At 46.0% G+C, this 19,281-nt stretch overlaps 1 long non-coding RNA gene across 1 annotated transcript; it reads right to left on the reverse strand.

Annotated features, from left to right (window-relative positions):
- Positions 1-10,445: 10,445 nt before the first annotated feature.
- On the reverse strand, positions 10,446-16,759 carry LOC144281590 (uncharacterized). Its single transcript, XR_013350032.1, has 2 exons — positions 16,583-16,759; positions 10,446-10,794 (listed from the first exon to the last, which is right to left on the reverse strand). It is a non-coding gene; the product is annotated as an uncharacterized LOC144281590 (long non-coding RNA).
- Positions 16,760-19,281: the final 2,522 nt, after the last annotated feature.

Raw genomic sequence — 19,281 nt, forward strand, 5'->3', positions numbered from 1 at the left:
GAATTTGAACAATCATAACAAGTGGTTTCACCTGCCATCACAGTCAAGTTACAGAATATTTCACCACAAAAGTCATAGTTACTCCTATCCCTGACCCTAGTCTGTCTCTGTAGTTTTGCTTTCCCAAGGGTTATATTAAAGGAATTACGTAATGTTGTTTTTGTCAGTTGGTGTAATACATTCGAGATTGATCCATGATGCTGTGTGGATCAGTGGCCCATTCTTTTTCCTCTAGTGGTTTCTGTAGTATGAACATGCTACAATTTGTTCACTATTCGTCAATGGATAGACATTTGGTTGTCCCCAGTTTGGGGCAATTATGAATAAAGCTGCCTAGGAAACACTCACATGCAGGTTTTCGTTTGGACATATGTCATCACTTGTATGAGTATCTAAGAGTAGGAATGCTGGATTATATGGTAAACAGAGGTTGATTTATAACAAACTGCCAACCAGTTTTCCAAAACGGTGATCATTTTTTGCATTCCTGCCAGCAATGGGCGATGTTTCATTAACCCCACATTCTTGACAACATGTGGTATCTTCAACTTTGGTACCTCGGTGAGGCTTTAATTTCCTTGACTATTAATGCTACTGAGTAGCTTTGATGTGCTGACCTCTTATACGTATATCTTCACTGGTGAAATGTCAGTTTAAGTCTGTAGCCCATTTTTTTTTTTTGAAGGACTTTATTGTTTGTTCTTTTATTGTTAAGTGGTGAGAGTTTGTCATATATTCTGGATAACTGAAGTATTTTTATTTTAGAGGTTAAAAAACTAGGAGTGTGATCTACTTTACAGCAATGTGAATGTACTTAACACTACAGAACTGCACACTTATAAAAGTGGCTAAGATGGTAAATTTTATGTTATGAGTTTTCTAACAACAATTTCTAAAAAGTATAACGGCTGAATGTCACTCTGGAAGTCAGATTGCAATGTGTGCTTTTCCAGGAAGCCATCCAAAAGCCAACTGTTAATACTCCCTCCTGCACTAGAAACAAACGTCTCCAATTCTAGTGAGGTCAGAGACCCTGTCCCAAGCCCAAGCAGCATGAGCCTGGGAGCCATGGAAACCTGAGGATGATGAGGGAAATTATCACTTGGGAAATTCTTGGCAAAAGGCATGCCTGGACAGCCAAGATTATTGGTGCAAGCAGCGTGTGATACACAGGACTCTTGATGGGAGGCACCGTGAGTTATCCAAATCCTCTGCTTTCAAGAAGTCCACTTCTAGCTGGATTGACAAGACATAGAAAACAAACAGTACCAAGATGCACAAAATCTGCGCTCAATGAATTTTGCCAATAATAGGCGTTCTCGAAATCCAAAGTGGCAATAGAAGGCCCAACAGGCTTTGCAGAGACTCTAAAAGTGGACGTGTTTGGGAAGAAGTGTCTAGAACAAAGTTTGCTGGGGCTCAGGGAGATCTTACTAAGTGCCAGGTGCTGCACCTGAGAAAAGTGTTGCCTACTACACAGGGTTCTCAGGATGACTCAGGGGTATGTGAAGTTCCTTCGGTCTGGCACCAGCTAAACGCCCTCAGAAGCGAGCTGTTATTTTATCACTTCTTACCACCCCGTAATGTGTATCTTATCATCTCCACTTCTTTAACATATTATTTTGAACTAATTTTAGACTCCCATGAAAGTCACAAAAATAGTACAGAAGATTTTCTCATATCCCTCACCCTGCTTCCCCTAACATCAACAGCTTACACAACTGCTGTATGATTATCAAAAACAGGAAATGAACACTGATGCAATATCATTAGCTGAAAAATAGGCCTTCTTCAAATGTCACTGTTTTTCTGGCCTGGGATCAACCCGGGATCCCACATCGCATTTCACTGTCGTGTCTCCTTGGTCTCCTGTGGCTGTTCCTCAGTCTTGCCCATCTCCCAGGACCTTGACACTTTTGAAGAGTGCTTGTCATTTTGTGGAATGTCCCTTTGTTTGGGCTTGTCTGCTGTTTTCTCATGATTAGAATGAGCTCACATATTTGGAGCAAACATGCAGGGGAAATTCTGCTGTGTTTCTTCTCAGTGCATCAGATTTGTTATTGCCTCGGTGTCCAAGGTGAGGATGCTGAGGCTCACTGGAGGGTACACAGCTGGTGAGTGGCAAGACTCAGACGTAAAAATGGGATGTATTTGACTCTGTCACTGGCTGCCTCTGTACAGGGCGAGGCTGGGAGACGTTTGGAAATGGATTTTGTGAAAGCCAGAGTGGAAGGCTTTTGGATGCCGAACACATGAGTTGGGGCTCTGTTCGCAGAGATTGGGTAACTATGAAAAGATCTTTAGCAAGGCAGTGAGATGTCAAAAGCAATGTCTGGGGGAGATTAACCTGACCGCAGTATAAAACATGGATTGGGAAAGGGCAGGGCTAGTGACAGGTGAATCAGGAAGCCTGTATCCAGTGCGATAGCCCAAACACAGGTGAGAAAGGCCCACAGGTTTTCTCCAGGTGTGGCCCAAGAAGCAGTCACATGAGAACCATCACTGGGCTCCTTAATTTTATTTTATTATTTGTTAAAAAAAAAAAAAAAACTCATTTAGTAGCTCACAGTTCTGAATGTCAGAAGTCTGGGAGGGTTTAGCTGGGTTCATTGTTTAGGGTCTCACAAGGCTACAACCCAAGATGTTGGCCAGGCTGAGATCTTAATCTGGACGCTCGGAGGGAGAGAGAATCCACTTCCAGATTCATTCAGATTGTTGGCAGGATGCAGTTCCGTATGGTTGGAGCGCTGAGGTCCCTGTTTCATTGCTGGCTGTCAGCTGAGGGGTACTGGGCTTTTCTAAAAGGTAGATACTTGGGCCACGCAAGAGACCTTGGTTGAACCAGAATCTCTGAGTATGGGCCCCAGTAATTGCATTTTAAACATGCTCTCCAGGTAATTCTTACACACATTAAATGATTTAAATAATTACAAATATAGAAAACAAGATTAGCTAAATCAAGGGTCAGCAGACTTTTCTGTAAAAGGGAAGACAGTGAATATTGGAGGCTTTTCAAGGCCATACAGTCTCCGTCACCTACAACCAGCTACATAATTTGGGGGGCCCAGTAAAAAAGGAAAATGCAGAGTCGCTTGTTCAAAAATTATTAGTGACTTCAAGATGGCCATAGCAGAGCTTTCAACCACGCTTAGGACCCTGCTAAGGCCGGGCTCTGTGTGACGCACAGGCTGCGCACTAGCCCCGTCTCTAGCAAGTCCAATGCTACAACTATTTGTCGCTGCCGTCGGTATGCAGCAGCAGCAGCTGTAGACAAGTACATGAACGGGCAGGTGGTGGCTGGATCTGCTCAAGGGCTGTCGTCTGCCCACCACTGCGAAAAGATGATCTGTTAGCCCCAAGGCCTGCTCTCTGATGTTCAGATAGCCAGTGAGGAGATAGATAGATAGATAGATAGATAGATAGATAGATAGATAGATAGATAGATAGATAGATTAATTGATTCATTAACTAAAATTAAAATTAAAAAAATTAAAATTAAAAAAACAATAAAATGAAGCTGCATATTTACTAAGCACCATTTCATCCAGGGGTTAGTGTAGCTGGGAAACTCCTCACGTGAATCCGATTTGCACTGATAGTTTCATGTAAGGCAAGGCAATGACCAGGTTGCTCTGAAGAGAGAAAGAGAGGGGGGTGCCTCGATACCGAAGAACTTCCTGCAGATCAGGATTTCTCGGGTGCAAGCCTCGTTCCTGGCTTATCTGACATCTGCGCACCATAATTCAGTGAAAATCGATTTCAAAGGCTTCTGTGATCTGTTAAATTGTACAAGATTATCCAAAAAAAAAGCAAAGACGTTTTTTGTGTTGGAGCCAGAAACCCGATTATGGCAGTACAGGCTTTTCTATCAAAGTCACCCAGGGACGATTTAGAATTCAATTGAAATTGGAAAAGGAAATAGCAAAAAAAAAAAAAAAAAAAGGAAAAGGAAATAGCAACTTCCAACTGGAAATACCTAATTAGCCCTTTCCTGATGCAGCAGCCCGACCTCAGCATCGCAGGTGTCCCGCGGTGCCTGACTTCATATCGCGTCTCCTACCCCGTGGCATTTCAGGCCCTCGGCTCTCTCTCCACTAATAAAATTAGAACCATTTTTCAAAACCAAGGTGGTATATTTAAAAGTGCTAACATTTATAAAAAGGCCTACCGCTCGGCCCCACGGGAGGTGCTCAAAACATGTTTGCTACACTCTATTGATAAAATTATACAAAACTCAGCATTAAAAGAAAAAACAGTGTTAATTCATCAGAGGAGGGCAAAAAAAAAAAAAGGCTGGCATTTTTTCCGGTCTTAATTGTTCTGGTGCCCGTGGCCATGACTGTTTGAGGAAAACATATGCTGCACAGCTGCAAATGTAAACCTGATTACCTCTAAATTAATAACATGTAGGAGGCAGCACTTGCAGCTGTGAGAGCGAGGGAGCCCACGAGAACCCCAGTGCAATACAATCTCCCTAACATTTGTAATGTTTGCTTTCTTATAAATAGCTTTAAAGAATTATAATAGAAATCTCCAGAAGAGGGGAGAAGCCCAACAAAGGCAATAAAGCTTGCCACTGCCCTTTCCTTGCTCTTGACCAGCCACTTGGAATACTTCTCCTCTGAGGCCCAGTTGGTTTTCTTGCTTGAGCTGCTGGCTCTGAGAACCTCCCCGTACCCAAGGGGATCCCCAGAGAAAGACTACAAGCACCTTTCAGAGGTCGGGGAGCTGGCTCTTCCAGTCTTTACACCTCATGTCAAACATAGGAGCCGGGCACAAAAAAATCACAGCTGTGCATTTCTGCTTCAGGTGTATTTTTCCAGAGCAAAACTCATGTGCCATGTGTTGGGGGTCCAGGGGAGCAGGGGTGGGAAAACTTTGGGCAAAGCACATGTTTACTTCCCCAGAAGGCAGCATTTTTTCCAGCATGCACTAAAGGGGAATCAAAAGAAAGAAGTTTGTAGGTAACTCAGAGTCTGAACAATCCTGGGCTTGGCCTGCAGGAAGGCTAGCATCTAAGTCAGGGGGACCCCTTGGTAAACTCATCAGTAAGACCTTTGCTACGTTCAGGTTCAAGTAATCTTGACGTGCACCCTCCTGTGCAAGAACCTTCAAGGGTCTGAAAAACCGACGGAGTCCTCAGGCTTGACCTGGAAGCTTTAACTCCATTTTTATTGGAGAAGCCAGAAGTGTTCTTATGAACGCAGGGAGCGCTGCATCCTGGTTTGATAGAGACTCTAAATGGGATGGAAGGAAGGAGAGGAGAGGGCAACCCCTGAGTGTGAGCACACGATCTCACCTCTCGGCTCATCCAGCAAACAGGTGAGCTCACCTCATAGGGTCGCCGTGAAGGTGATTACAAGAGCGCCGGGTATCTGCTAGGCCCCAGGTGTTGGCTGCCTCTGGATCTGGAGCAAAGGTAGGGGAGTCTGGTGGGTGGGACAGGAGTCTGCGTGGGGCGCCGAGGAGGCCAGGCCACGGGGCCGGAGAGATCGTGCTGGTGTGCCAGGGGCTTCAGGGCCCGTGAGGCCCTGGGACCCCCCTTGGTGTTCAGCCCGTGGGGCAGCGGGGCCCAGGGCTCCTCGCCACGGAGACCCAGCTCTGGGCTCGGGAACACCACGGGCCCAGGCTCCCGTGGAGCCAGGTGTGGCCACGGGGGTGGGACCCGGCCCAGGTGGCTTCAAGACCCAGGCTGCAGAAACCTGCTGCACGTCCTCCTGGGCCCTCAGAGCCCTACCTCCAACCTCCATGCAGCCCGGACCGTCACAGGGCGGGAAAAACTCCTTGTGCTAATCCTTCTAGGTCTTTTTGTTACCACAGTTTAAAATTATAATCCTAGTTAATCTAGTTAGAAAGCTGCATGATACAAGCAGTGTTTTAACAAAACGATGCGCCTGGGATTAAAGAAAAGATAATAAAATGAGACCTACCACTTACTGAGTACCGGCAAGGGCTTTGCATGATGCTGATCATCATCGTGACGCTGATTATGTGCCAATACACGCTCCGAGCGCTTCGTATACATGGTAGCTATTAACCACTTGTAATTCTCTGGACTCTCTCAGGCGGATACTACACTTATCCACATCACCCACATCTCACAGATGGATCAACTGAGGCATGAAGTATTGGACCCACTTGCCCAAGATCACATGACCGTACGTAAGATCTCATCCGGCTCTTTCAGCGACTGACTCTGTGAGACAGGTCTTACCTTCTCCGTTGTGCAGGTGAGAAACTGAGACTGAAAAGACCAAGGTAGGTCTGAGGACACACTGCCAGGAATTGGAGATGCTGTGCTTGGCCCCGGAGAACTTCTGGAGCCTGTGCGTATGCTGTCTAGAGTCAGGAAATCAGCTTGGCATCCTCCAGAGACCCGAAGAGGCTGGAGGGAGGACTTTACTTACCCCTTCTTGTCAGAGCCAATTAGTCAGTGGCTTAATCTACCTCTTCAGCTGGAATTTCACCAGCCCGGGTGCATCCCACTCATGTTACACTCTCCGCAAGGTCCTGAGGGGTCCTGAGGCTGTGAGAATCATCAAAGCTGGGGTGCCGGGTAGCTCAGTGGCTGAACATCTGCCTTCAGCCCAGGTCGTGACCCCGGGGTCCCAGGATCGAGTCCCATGTTGGGTTCCCTGCATGGAGCCTGCTTCTCCCTCTGCCTGTGTCCCTGCCTCTCTCTCTCTCTGTGTCTCTCATCAATCAATAAATAAAATCTTTTTTTTTTTTTTAAAAAAAGAATCATCAAAGCTATTGACTCCTGACAAACAAAATATATTAGCACATGATGTATCACAAACTAATGATTTTAGATTCTTTACAGACATGGTCTAGAACAGCAAATGTTTCCTGTGCAGTTATTTAAAGAGCCCAGAAATTTTGGATAAGTGTAAAGTGGCATAAAAGAGTTGTGTCTGTATAGAGGTAGAGTCGAGGAAGATTATGTCAGATAGTAAAATAATTAAAACAGTTGATACCTACTACTTAGGTTTCAATTAATTGACTGTTTACCTAAAAGTAGAGGTTTTTTTTTTGGGGGGGGGATAGATTCTTTCATTTACCCTTTTACTTCTAGGTTTTTAATCTAGTCCTATAGAGCCAACTGTCCCAATTCTTTTTTTTTTTTTTTAACTGTTCCAATTCTTAATGTCACATAGAAATTTAGAACCAGGATTAACTTTTGGCGAAATACAGTATCGTTTCTTGGCACAAATACAGATCACCTGTGAAATAGGCGTGAATTTCAAGCAAACAGAAATGCCACTCTATTCAACCTCCCCTTTCTGGCTGAGATTCTTATTTAGCTAAACTGATATATAACAGCACACCACAAGAATCATGGTTTGAAAAAAAAAAAAAAGTTGTGTAATGGAAGGGTGATCACAAAATGTGTGTTTTTACATTTAATCCAATACCCAGCATATGGTGAGCACTCACTGACCAGTCACTACGTTATGATACTTGTGGAAGTGCTGGAAGGGTAATAACAATAGCAATATTTGTCGGCTGTCTGCCAAGTGCTAAAACATATGTATTTATAATTTCAAAATGAGACCTATCCAGGGATCGGGAATTCTCAAATGAGATCCAGTAACCTGACCTTCTCTGCCATCATTCTCCTTCCCAAGTCCAGGCAAATCTGGCTGAAATATGGAGCCCACTGGGGAGGTGTGTTTAGGGAGCTGGAGGTGGGCCTTGGACGTGGCCATGGATAATAGACGCATGTGTTGGTGTGGCTGAAGTCAGAATGCCCTGGCATAAGGGGTGCAGTGAGTTGGCACGAGCTAGGAGGCATTGTTTTTGTTTGCTGAGTAGCCGAGTAGCTGATGTTCACGTATCCAAATCGCTCCCCTTTAAAGCCCTTCCGCTGTGTTTATGCCCCGGCCATTAGCCAACAGGGACTCGGGGGTAGAGTGTTCTGGGAATACTTGCTGTCAGGTTTTTCCCAGCCTCTCTCTGGAATGCCTCTGCAATCCACTCTGTATCTCTGGGGGTGGTCCAATGCGCCCAGAGGGTTTCTGCCCTGTATTACTCAAAAGGATTCCCAGCACTCAGCCTCAAAAATAGCTCAGGGCCTAATAAGACCTCATTGAAATAGTCTCTGTTTTTGCTTAAAAGTGCAAGTCTGGCCTGGCCTCGGCAAGTCATCCATAAAGAATGATTTTGCTACTTTTTAAGTTATATGTCACTGTAGGGTATTAATTTATATGCTTATTTTGGAAACTGTGAAATGGGACAGGCCACCAGGATTCCTCCTCTGTGTGGGGAAGCCCTGAGCCTCCCACAAAAAAAAAAAAAAAAAAAAAAATACCACCCAGAAAAGGGAGTTCAGTCTTGATAGTCAGACACCTGGTAGACTGGGATTAACACACATGAGCAAAAGCTGCCTTGATTTCCTGGACGAGCAGTGGGGAGGTAAGAAAGATGAACTGATTATTGGGGAGCACCCAGGAGGAAGGCAGCGAATGGCAGGTCCTGCGCGGGGACCTCTGCGGATGGACACTTTTCAATATCACACAAGCTAGGGTCACAAAGGACAGCTGACCGGGCCAGGGAGGCTGCCCAAAGTTCCTCTGCCGATGACGGTATACATTGAAAAAGCTGGACTCAACTCCAGGATCCCAAAGGCCCTGTGGTCACCAGAGGGACAAACCAAGACCGCCATGACAGAGGACATGTCAGCAGTCGTGCTGACAACAGCTCTGACTACACAGTCAACACCCAGCCCCCAGCAGGCGGTCTCAACCTTCTAGGGAAAACGGTGAGGAGGAAAGGGTGGGTGAGCGGGGGTCAAGCCAACACCATCAGCAGTGCTGCCCATGCATTATCTCTGTGGCTGGGGGCCTGGAGACACTTGGATTCCTTAACAATAGCATAATCCTAATGGACACTGGGTTAGTGTCCCTTCCCCACAGCTGCTGACCCCCACTTGGGGGTTCCCATAAGGCCTCACCCTTTCCTCTGTCATCTGTGATTCTGAGCCTGCCCGGAACCCCAGTGCCCTCACCAGCCTCTTTCCTGCGCTGGTGATGCGCTATCATGTACTTGGCTGCACAAGCTCGCACAGAGGATGGGGGGCTGCTCCTTTCCTGGGATCCCGACTCTCTCAGGCCCATGCAGTCCATGAGAGAAGCCTCCTTCTAGAAAGTGCTATCAGCCCCCATGTTAAGTGATCAGATGTGCACTGGGAGCAGATCCCATGGAAGGGAGCGGGCAGGGGAGGCGTGGCCTGTGGGCAGGGGTCTGAAAGCAAAGTCCCCAGCCACGTGGTGGGCTGACTGCCCAGGTGTCAAGGCCGCGGAAGAAGGGCCAGGCCACAGGCAGACCAGGCCGGGGGTGTGTGTGTGTGGGGGGGGGGAGTCCGCTGCTGCCAGCATCACACTTGCTGTTGAAGGCATGGATGGAATCAGGTAGGAACGTGAGAGCCTCATTATGCTTCCAGGCTACTCCCCCCTAGTTTTCTCCTCGTAAGGGCTGGAGCTTGCCTCTGCGCTCAGAACCTCTCCCCTTCCCACTTCCTGGAGAAGTCTGTCCTGCTGCTTCCGTGTGTGGCCTCGCTAACGTGCACACTCCTTAGGAGGCTAGGAATCCTAGGAAAATGCCTTCCACATACTCCAACTTCCCCCTAGTGGGAGACAGAGGGGGGCCCCGAGAACAAGGAGGTGCCTCTTCCACACCTGAAGAGCAAACCTGGATTCCTCGGCTTTTTCTGAGCCTTTGTTCACCCCTCTGGCTGGACAGTCCCCCGCCGAGCCGTCCCATTCACCATGATTTACGTGTCTTCCTCGGATAAGGCCAAGGGTTCAGTCTTGGCAAGGTACGGGATTGGGGGACAGGGCGGGGGGTCTCTGGGATGACAAGATGTTCCCATTAATTCCCCAGGAAGTCATCCTGTCATGCAGTTGGGAGACAAGGCTTCCATTCCATTCCTTATAAAGGCATGCATGTATTGTTTTAAATAGATGCTAAATGAAACTTGTCTTTATGTTTTTCCCCTTGACCCACAATCCCATCAGTCCATAAATAAAATAATAACTTCAAAGCTCACAGAGCACTTAGCAGGGTGGTCTGGGAAGAGAATTTGCAGGCTATGTGATGGCCTCTGGCACCACACTCTTCTCTGGAAAGTCATACTGGCATCACAGCTGCACTCTGCCAAGGCCCTCTCTCCCCCGCCCCCCAAAAAGGTGATCCCAGCTGTGCTTGGTACCCCCATCCCCCAGTGCTGCTAAGTAGGAAGGGCTGGAAGTCAGCCTCCCGTTGTGGAAGGAACAGGGCCTCTGGAGTCGCTCAGATCCACGTCATTGCCTTCTGATCTTGGGAACTTATGTAACTTCTCTAAGCTTCTATTTTCTTATCAGAAAAAAAGGGAGATAACAGTACCTACCTAATAGCACTACTAAGATAAAGGACGAGTTATAAAGCAAATGCTGGAAAGAAAATAATAACTACTATGATTACATTTTTAGTATTTCCTCAATCAATCATTACTGTCTCTGGTTACATTATTGAAGGTAAACACTGCTCACTAGAGGGTTCTGGCAATGGAAGATTCAGCTCACATAAATTTTCTGCCTGAATCAAGTCTTTCAGAAGTACCCATTTTCATTTCAGGCCGATATGCAGAAAATAATTCTAGATCATGTTAGAATCTAGTCTAGCTCTAGAGAATAATAGCTGGGCACTTGGGTCACGTAGTGTCCGTCTTCCATCATTCTGGTCAGCAGTTCTCATTGTGCAGCTGGGTTTTCATCGGATAGGAGCTGAAGGAGGTTGAGTTGCAGGCATACTGGGCTGTCAAAACAACAACAAAAACAAAGCCCTACAAAGTAAGCATGCCTTGTTGTGGATTCCTCCTTCTTCCTAAAGGAAGTACTAGGGGAAAGCACGGAATAAAGATAGCCGGTCTTGTAGGCCGGCGGAGATTCTCACTGTCTGTGGCTCCAGTGGATTGAAGTAAAGAGGTCATGAGATGGGGATGCTCTTCAGCATAGCTCTTCTCAGATGTTTGGCCTGAAGAGACACAGGCTCCTTAGTAGGGAAAGAGGCCTTTGCTGACTGTATCTAAACTTTACTAGATGAACAGAAGAGACCATATTTTGACCTATGGGTATAGCTATAAATCCTTCCTTTCCTGTGTCTCCTAATGCAGAGATGACATAAAATCTCTCTCCCTCACCCCCCTCTTAATTGGGTATAAATTGATATAACACATTAAGTACTAAAAATGAAGTGCTTAGTTGGGTAAATAACATAAACTGATCACATTTACTGGTCATGCACTACTCTACAAAGCATTTTCACAAATATTATTTATCTTCACCTGCACAATAGCTCTATAGAACTGATTTATTTTACAGTATATTTTACAGGTAAGGAAATGGAAGTTTAAGAATGTGAGGCCACTTGTGCAGTCACACAGCTTAGAAGAAGCAGAGCTCAGAGTAGAACCCAGGTCCTCCAAATTCAAAGCTTGTACTCTTTAAAAAAAAAAAAAAACAGTCGTGTCTAGAAATAACTAATAATTGTAAAATATCATCAAAAGGGAGCAGTTGAGGACATATCTTTAGGCAGAGTCATTTGCTTAGGATCACACAGCTCATTAGCAGCAAAGCCAAGTCTAGACTCCAGGATTCTTTGCACTACTCTGCTGACCCTGGAAGGAACTCCCTAAAGAATAAGAAGCTATAATCATATAATCAACCCTAGCATGCTCCTTGTGTTGAGCATGAATGAAAGTCACTCATTTCTCCTCCTGATTCCCTGTTAGGGTCTCGTCACGGAACCTATAAATGTTGGTGGACACGAGGTCTCTAAAAGGGCTGGCTGCTGTAAAACCACCAAGCCCCCTGATGCCTCTGAGAACCATGGATCTTTCTTGTACCTCTCCTATGTCAAAATGACTCTGACACCAAGGCATGAAAGTGACTACATCTTTCTGTTTTAAAGATCAGATGCATTCTAGTTAAATTGTCCAAATGTAAAAAAAGAACCCACTGAACATCATCACAGCACTGCCGTATTTGAAAGGAGCATGCAAGACATTAGTAAGAATCGTGACTATACGTACAAGATGATATGCTGATGTTTCTAAGCAGGGCCCCGTGTCTGTGGCGGGTGCGCCTTGGCTTTCCACCCCTTGCACAGGCATGGCTTGCCGGAGATTAAGCACAAAGGCAACAGAGTTAGATGCTTGGATGACAATCCTGGTCTCACCATTTGCTGCCGAGTGTCTTCAACTCCTAATCCTCAATTTCTCAACTGCTACCTGGAGGGTGGTAAGAACCATGCTTGAGACTGCTAGCTCTCTTCCCCAAAAACATTCTTGCTCTTCTTTGCTGATGGAGCCCTGATTTTAGTGGGGATGGCAGCGGGCCTTGCTGAAGGGATACGTTTCTGGCCTTCCTTGCGACTTCGGATCGAAAACAAGATGTAAGTGAAAGTCATCGTATGGGAATCCCAAAACTTCTCTAAAAACAAATAGTTATCTAGAAAGTGTTTCTTTTTTGATCGGCTCCCAATTTCTCTTTCATCTTGTCTAGAACTCAGCTAATGTGTCTGGAACTTCAGCAACCGTCTTGGATCCTGAGGACGTAAGCCCTATACCAACTGGCTGGTGGAAGAGAAGGATAAAAGGAGCCTGGTTCCATGATGAGCAAGAAACCACTACAGGAGCCCTAAACTGCCCACCTCTGGACTTCTCGTGCATAAAGGAGAAGGAAAGCTGTATCTTAATATGCTTTTTTGGAGCTACTTCCGAAATACTGTCAAACCTAATGCTGATTGAAGTACCTACATCAAAGATTGCTAACTACTAAGGTAATTCCCATAAAACACATAGCGTAGAGCCTGGCACTTAGTAATCAGCCAATAAATGCTAGTTTGTGCTATTGCTATTACTAGTACTCTATTAACTACAATTAGAACTAGACCAGCAATAATATCCTGTCCGATCTCCCCCGGGCTCTGGAGGCAGGTTTCTTGAGAGCAAACTTTATATTTTATTCCTATTTGTATCCCTCAGAGGCCTGCTGCATTAATTTTCTGAGTCGAATCAGGCTCATCAATCACTGATAACAAAACCTGGAGAAATCGTTCCAATTTTTTATAGGTGTCTGGACTCCTTAATTCTTGTTTTAAAGCATGTGTCTTACTTATATGTGAATTAGCAACCCGTTTTTGTTAAGGTGTGCTGTTAACCAAATAGGATCTTTATTAACCAAAAAAAAAAAATTGTGCAAAAAAATCATGGCAGGTCTACCCACCAGACCCCTATCAGATCTGCCCAGTGAGCTCAGTGATCCTGTTGGAGCTACTCTTTATTGAGCACTTACTGTGACCTTGGCACTGGGCGGGAGCACGCTCTGTCCTTGGCCTGAGCGGCCAGTCCTGCGGGAGGGACAGGGACAGTCCTGTGCCTCCGCAACTCCTGTGGGCTGGTCTAAGAATGTCAGCTTCTCAAACTGCAGCCTAATTACAGAAACTGTTTCTTAAAAGATGTGAGCTCATCAAAAACTCACAGAGGTTCCCTTTTATTCTGCATTTCCTTCTCTTCTCAGTTAGAGGAGAAACAGCTTTTGAGAGAAGAAATCTTAAGTCTTCATTTCCCTCCAGAACAACCTCTATTTTTTAAAAATTGATGTCTGTAATCCCTTGTTAGAAACCACCCAAACCGGGGATCCCTGGGTGGTGCAGCGGTTTAGCGCCTGCCTTTGGCCCAGGGCGCGATCCTGGAGACCCAGGATCGAATCCCACGTCGGGCTCCCAGTGCATGGAGCCTGCTTCTCCCTCTGCCTGTGTCTCTGCCTCTCTCTCTCTCTCTCTCTCTCTCTCTCTCTCTATGTGACTATCATAAATAAATAAAAATTTAAAAAAATTAAAAAAAAAAAAAAAAAAAAAAGAAACCACCCAAACCCTTAAAGGTCGGTAGGAGCTTCGCATCCTGAGCGAAGGGGACATACTGGTGGGGACCTGAGGAAAGCAGGAGTTGAGGGAGTCTTGAAAACTCCGCTGCAAAGTCCTCCAGTCTCCTGTCACTTCTGTCACAGGTCCTCCAGGACCTGTCACTCCGCAGGCCGGCCTGGGGCAAAGTCTCGCACACATTCCTTGTCCCTTGTCCCCGCTCTGCACGGGACTGTGCAGGAACTTTGAAGTAAGAATCTTGACTTCCGACATCAAGTGAAATGTGTACAGATAAGAGGGTCCCCTGATGAGGACCCTGGCACTGTCATGAGTCATTTGGGGGGCCCTGAGGGCCAGCTAATCCTACACAAACTGCTCTGAGCGCGACGTCACAGTCGTTCGGTTTGACTGGGTATTGTTTGTTCAAGCCACATAGAAATCAAAGCGCTTTCCCAGGCTCTCGAGGTGCCCGGGTCAGGAATGCTGCCAATCTGCGGGCAGAGAGAGGCTGTCAGCATCCTTCCTATCAAGGCCTTCCAGTCACCACTTGCAGAAGGACAAGCGGGCAGCCCACAGCCTTGTGACAAGTGCTGGGACTCCAGGAGGGAGCCAAGGGCTATGAGTGAAGCTCTGTGAAAGGTCATTTCACATAAGAGGAAGTAAGGGCATCACCCATGGCAGGGCGCACACGGAATTTTTCAATCAAAATCCTGTGTCCTGGAGCAGGACAAACATAAAAACAGAAACTCACTGAATGACACACTCGTTAAAGATCCCTCTTCTTTTTCTCTCTCCTCTCTTCTCATTAGAAGGTAAGAGTTCTGACATCTGCAAGGCGTCAGTTTGGGCGTGTAACGTCCTAGGTGGGTCACAAAGTGTCACCTATGCTGGAAGCTGCAGCCATGTGGGTTACACCCACCTCGTTTCCCAAAGGGGCAGCAACAGCCATCCCTCCTGTTAGGATTTCCTGGGTGCCCATGGACCCATCGCCTTCAACAAACTTTTTTCAAGTATTTCTCCTGACACCTACACAGAGAGGCAGGCAGAGCCACTCAGTTACCTCCTCAAGTAACTGTATAAACATTCGAATCACTTCAACATTCTCAGCTTCAGAGATCATTTCAAGACCTCAAGGATGACTAGTAACACTGGAAACATTCCATGAATATTTTAGGAGTCATGTGTTAAGACAGATTCCCAACAGCTTTTTAACCCAATTCCTAAATAAATGACTTCCATTAAATTAAAAAAAAAATACATATCCCAACCATCGTATTTTAAACTATGTCCTTTGCAAAATATATAGATCTGCTTTCTTTTGTGAATTTTCCTCTTGCATAAGGCTTCTGTTGACCCACACGGATTCTCTTTGAAAGGTCTAAGTCACAACTCATTCCTTAAACTTGTGGAATCAAATCAAAGTAAATGGTTTATTTTCAACATCTACAAACTCCGTAAGGCAGTTTATAACGTCTAAATAAAAATGTATACTTTTGGGGGAAAGGATGTGATGTCTGAATTCTTCAAGTGATTGTCCCCAAGAATAGCACCATCTTGAATTTACATAAATTATCTTCCATACCTCACAAAGTAGTGGAAAGGATTAATTAAGGATCAGGAAAGCTGGGTTCAGGTTCTAATGTGGTCGTCGACTTTAACTGGTTGTGTGACCACGGGCAGGTCATTGCCAACACCCTCCCACCCACCCCACACCCCCCCCCCCCAGCTTCATTCTCTTCCTCCATGGAAAGGGGAAGGATGAAGGAGGCTTTGTCTAAACTCCTAAAATTCTGTTGTCAGCTCTGGTCTCAAACTCACCATTTATGCAAGAAGGAGAGAGGTGCTGTCGCCTACCATTTTAGAGAAGGCAAATACAAAGAAGGGCCACTAGCTGTTGAGACAGCCATGCAGCCCAGGTCTTCCGGTGGCTACCTGGCACTGTTTATAGGCATCACTTAGAACTTCTGGAAATCGTTATAATTATTGAATAGTGAGCCTGTGCATCGTGGAAGGATCAGAGTCCCTCTCATGCCTGCAAACACAACTCCTAGGTTCATATCCACCTTAAGAGTCTCCTGCGTGGTCGCAGACTAAGGGTAAAGTTATTGAATTGTTCTCCGGCTGAGATCTCGCCATTCCCTCCAGTGGTGGTGTTGAAAGACAACAGGAAACTGCGGAGGGACCTGGCTCCATCACAGGCCACTGCTTGGTACCAGGACTTGAGGTAGGGCGGGGCTAACCCTCGAAGCTTGAGGAAGTCAGCTCTGCCCATACTCTTCCCAACCCTTCCAATGTCACATTCCGCAACAGAAGCCTGACCAACCCGCCCTCAGCCGCCGGGAGGGTTATTAGCAAGAAAAGTGACCACACACACACACACACACACACACACACACACACACGCATTGGGAGTTGCTTAGATGGTTCGTTGAAGACGGGGATGTGTCTACAAGCCGTAGCCAAGCTTTGTAGAAACGGACAGTTGTTCAACAGCGAAAGACCAGGACGAGAGTGTGCCTACGGAGAGCGTGCCCAGGACGTTACAAGTTTGGCTTCCTTGCCTGTGATTAGTCAGAGCCGGGCTGCTCTTCCAGGTGATGAGTCAGCCCTGACAGGGTAGGCCGCACCACTTAGTAGAATTTGCTGCAACAAAGTTCAAAATCATTGCAAAATAACTGACCTGTGTGAACTCCCGGCGTCAGGACAGAGCCGGCGGAGCACAGTGACATGACTGGAACCTGAGGCTCCTCAGGAGTCGGTTCCTGGTTCTGCCTGTGCTCTGCCCTCAGGACGTCTGGTCGCTAGGGACCTAGGGACGGCGGGACGTTGGGGCCCAGCAGGGTCTCAGGGTATGCAACTTAGCCACGTGGACTGTTTTTTCAAGTTCTACTTTCCGGTTAGTTCTACTAACCAGCAAATGCTTCAGGTGGGGGCCCTGCAGGGACTAAGGCCCTCCCACAGCTACCCGACGTCAGAGCAGCTCTCTGTGACCTAGCAGGTGACGAAGTGGGCGTCTTTGTCCTCGGGGGCTAGCAACCTCTTTAAATTAAAATCAGATTCGGAAGAGCCCGCAGACCAAGGAGGCTCGAGGAGGCCGGCCTCCAGCCGCAGCCCACCCACATCCTCTGGATCTCCAAGGTCCTCCGGCCCCCACCTGTGCCACCTCTGATAGCCAGACCCTTGATAGGCAGTCCAGGCCGGGGCTCTAGAACACTCACCCCAGGATACTGGCTTGCCTCTCTGTGTGGTGAGGGTTTCCACCAAAGTCTTTGAGAAAGAGGCAAAGCCTGTGAAAACGCTCTGTTCAATAGAATCATAGGGCCAGTGGGTTCACTGCTCAGGTTTTCCTCTGTCACTAATTCTGGGCGGTTGTAATGTCATGCTTACATGATTCTTTCTGCTTTAATATAAATATAAATCTGGCTTAAGTTTTATTTAAAAAAAAAAAGGCCAGAATTACATGATGCTATTTTTTTAGTTGCAATAAACTTTACTTCTTAAATCCAGGTTATTTGAATTGGGATACACAGATGTGTATTATATACACATATAATATCTATAGGCATAATAGAAATATAGATAGGATATAATCCCTCTTAAAATAGTCTCCAGATAGTAACAATGTTTTCATTCCCATGGTGCTTTGTTGTGAGTCAAGTAGTTGAGCAGAAGCTCCAGGACTCGAACTCCTGTAGACGTCACTGCCGCTTCATAGTGTGTCCGTAATGTCCCCGCACGAGCAGGGCCATCGTCCCCACCTACAAATGAGGAGACTAAGGCTCAGAGACGAGCTGCCTCATGTCACCAGACTAAGCAGAGTCAGAACTAGAATCCAAGTCCCTCTTCTTTTCAACACAGTGCATACACGAAGATATTTATTGAAGCAGTATTGACAAGAGCATAAAAACAGAAACTCACTGAATGACAACAGGAAAATCAATAAAATAATACATCAAAACAGTGGGATATTAGGTTGTCATATGGCTTTAAATAATAATAATTAGGACAACAGCTACCATGTACCGAATGCGTGCTTTGTGACAGGAGCAGCGACAGCCCTTTATGTGAACTACCTAGTTTTGGGTTCACAACCCCATGAGACAGGTACTATCACTGTCTGCATTTTCACATGAAAACTGAAGTTAAAAAAAAAAAAAAATCACTTGCCCCAGGGAACTCAGCTAACAAGAACAAGATTATCTAGCTCTAAAGCACTATTGACATTTGGCACTATTGACATTCTGGGCTAAATAATTCTTTGTTGTGAAGGTCTGTCTGTCCTGAGAATTGTAGGATATTGATCCCTGACCTCTATCACCAGTTGTGAAAACCAAGAGTGCCTCCAAACACTGTCACATGTCTCCTGGGGAATAGAATGGCTCCACATAGAGAGGTACTACTCTAAAGCATACACTTGATCATTATGGTCATAGACAGGATTCCCTGAGCAATAGGTTCCAAGACTCTCAGATTTGGGAGGTTTGGGTAGGCAGGTGGGGAACAGAGTCAGGGCTCCTGGGGACCTCACCTGTGATGGAACAAGGGAAACAAGATTGGTCAGAGAGGGAGCTGAACTTCAGAGCAGGTTTACTGTTGAGACAGTTCTCTGTAGGGAGCTGTGGGAGCTGGGATGGCCCTTTCACTTGACACAACAGGGCCTGGTCTTTATCCACTGTCCACGGACCAATCACTGGATGTGGGCTATCCCCAAGGAGGGGGGCATCCTAGAGCAAGGTGGCTCTCCCTGAGACAATTCCAGGGACAGGACTCTCTGGGAGCACAACAGCCACCAACACTCTCAGAACTGGGGACCAAATGTTCTCTCTGTCCTCAAGTGGCAATCTGGGTATTTTTATTGTTTAATTGTAACTTGCTTAAAATACATAGGCATGTGCACCAAGATTGGAAAGTGATAAGCAAATGAAAATAGTAGCACTATAAATAATGGCCGTTTTTCCTTTTCAAAGTTAAATACAAGGATATTGCCATATTGCCCATCGTCCTGGTCTTACGCGGAGATCTCAGAAAATACAATTAAAACACCATATATTATACATTCAAATGGTTATAATGATTCCCAAGCCAGTTTATCTGCTGTATACAGGGAGCTTCTAAGCGCTTCTTTGTGTGCTTACTGAATCTTCTCAATAACTGTAAGGCAGGAATTTTTATTAACCGTTTAATGGAAAAGGAAACGGAGTTTCCAAAAGGTTAAGACATGCAAGATCCGCATACTGGTAAGTGGTATGATCTGGACTTGAACCCATACGGGAGGACTCTGAAGTCCGTTCAGCCCTGCTTTACCACCTTGTCACATGGTAACCCTGACATCCCCTTGCAACGTCAGTAATTTGTCTTCTCATTTTTCATTTCTTCTTT

The sequence above is a fragment of the Canis aureus genome, chromosome 13, assembly GCF_053574225.1.
Source record: "Canis aureus isolate CA01 chromosome 13, VMU_Caureus_v.1.0, whole genome shotgun sequence".
Classification (NCBI taxonomy): domain Eukaryota; kingdom Metazoa; phylum Chordata; class Mammalia; order Carnivora; family Canidae; genus Canis; species Canis aureus.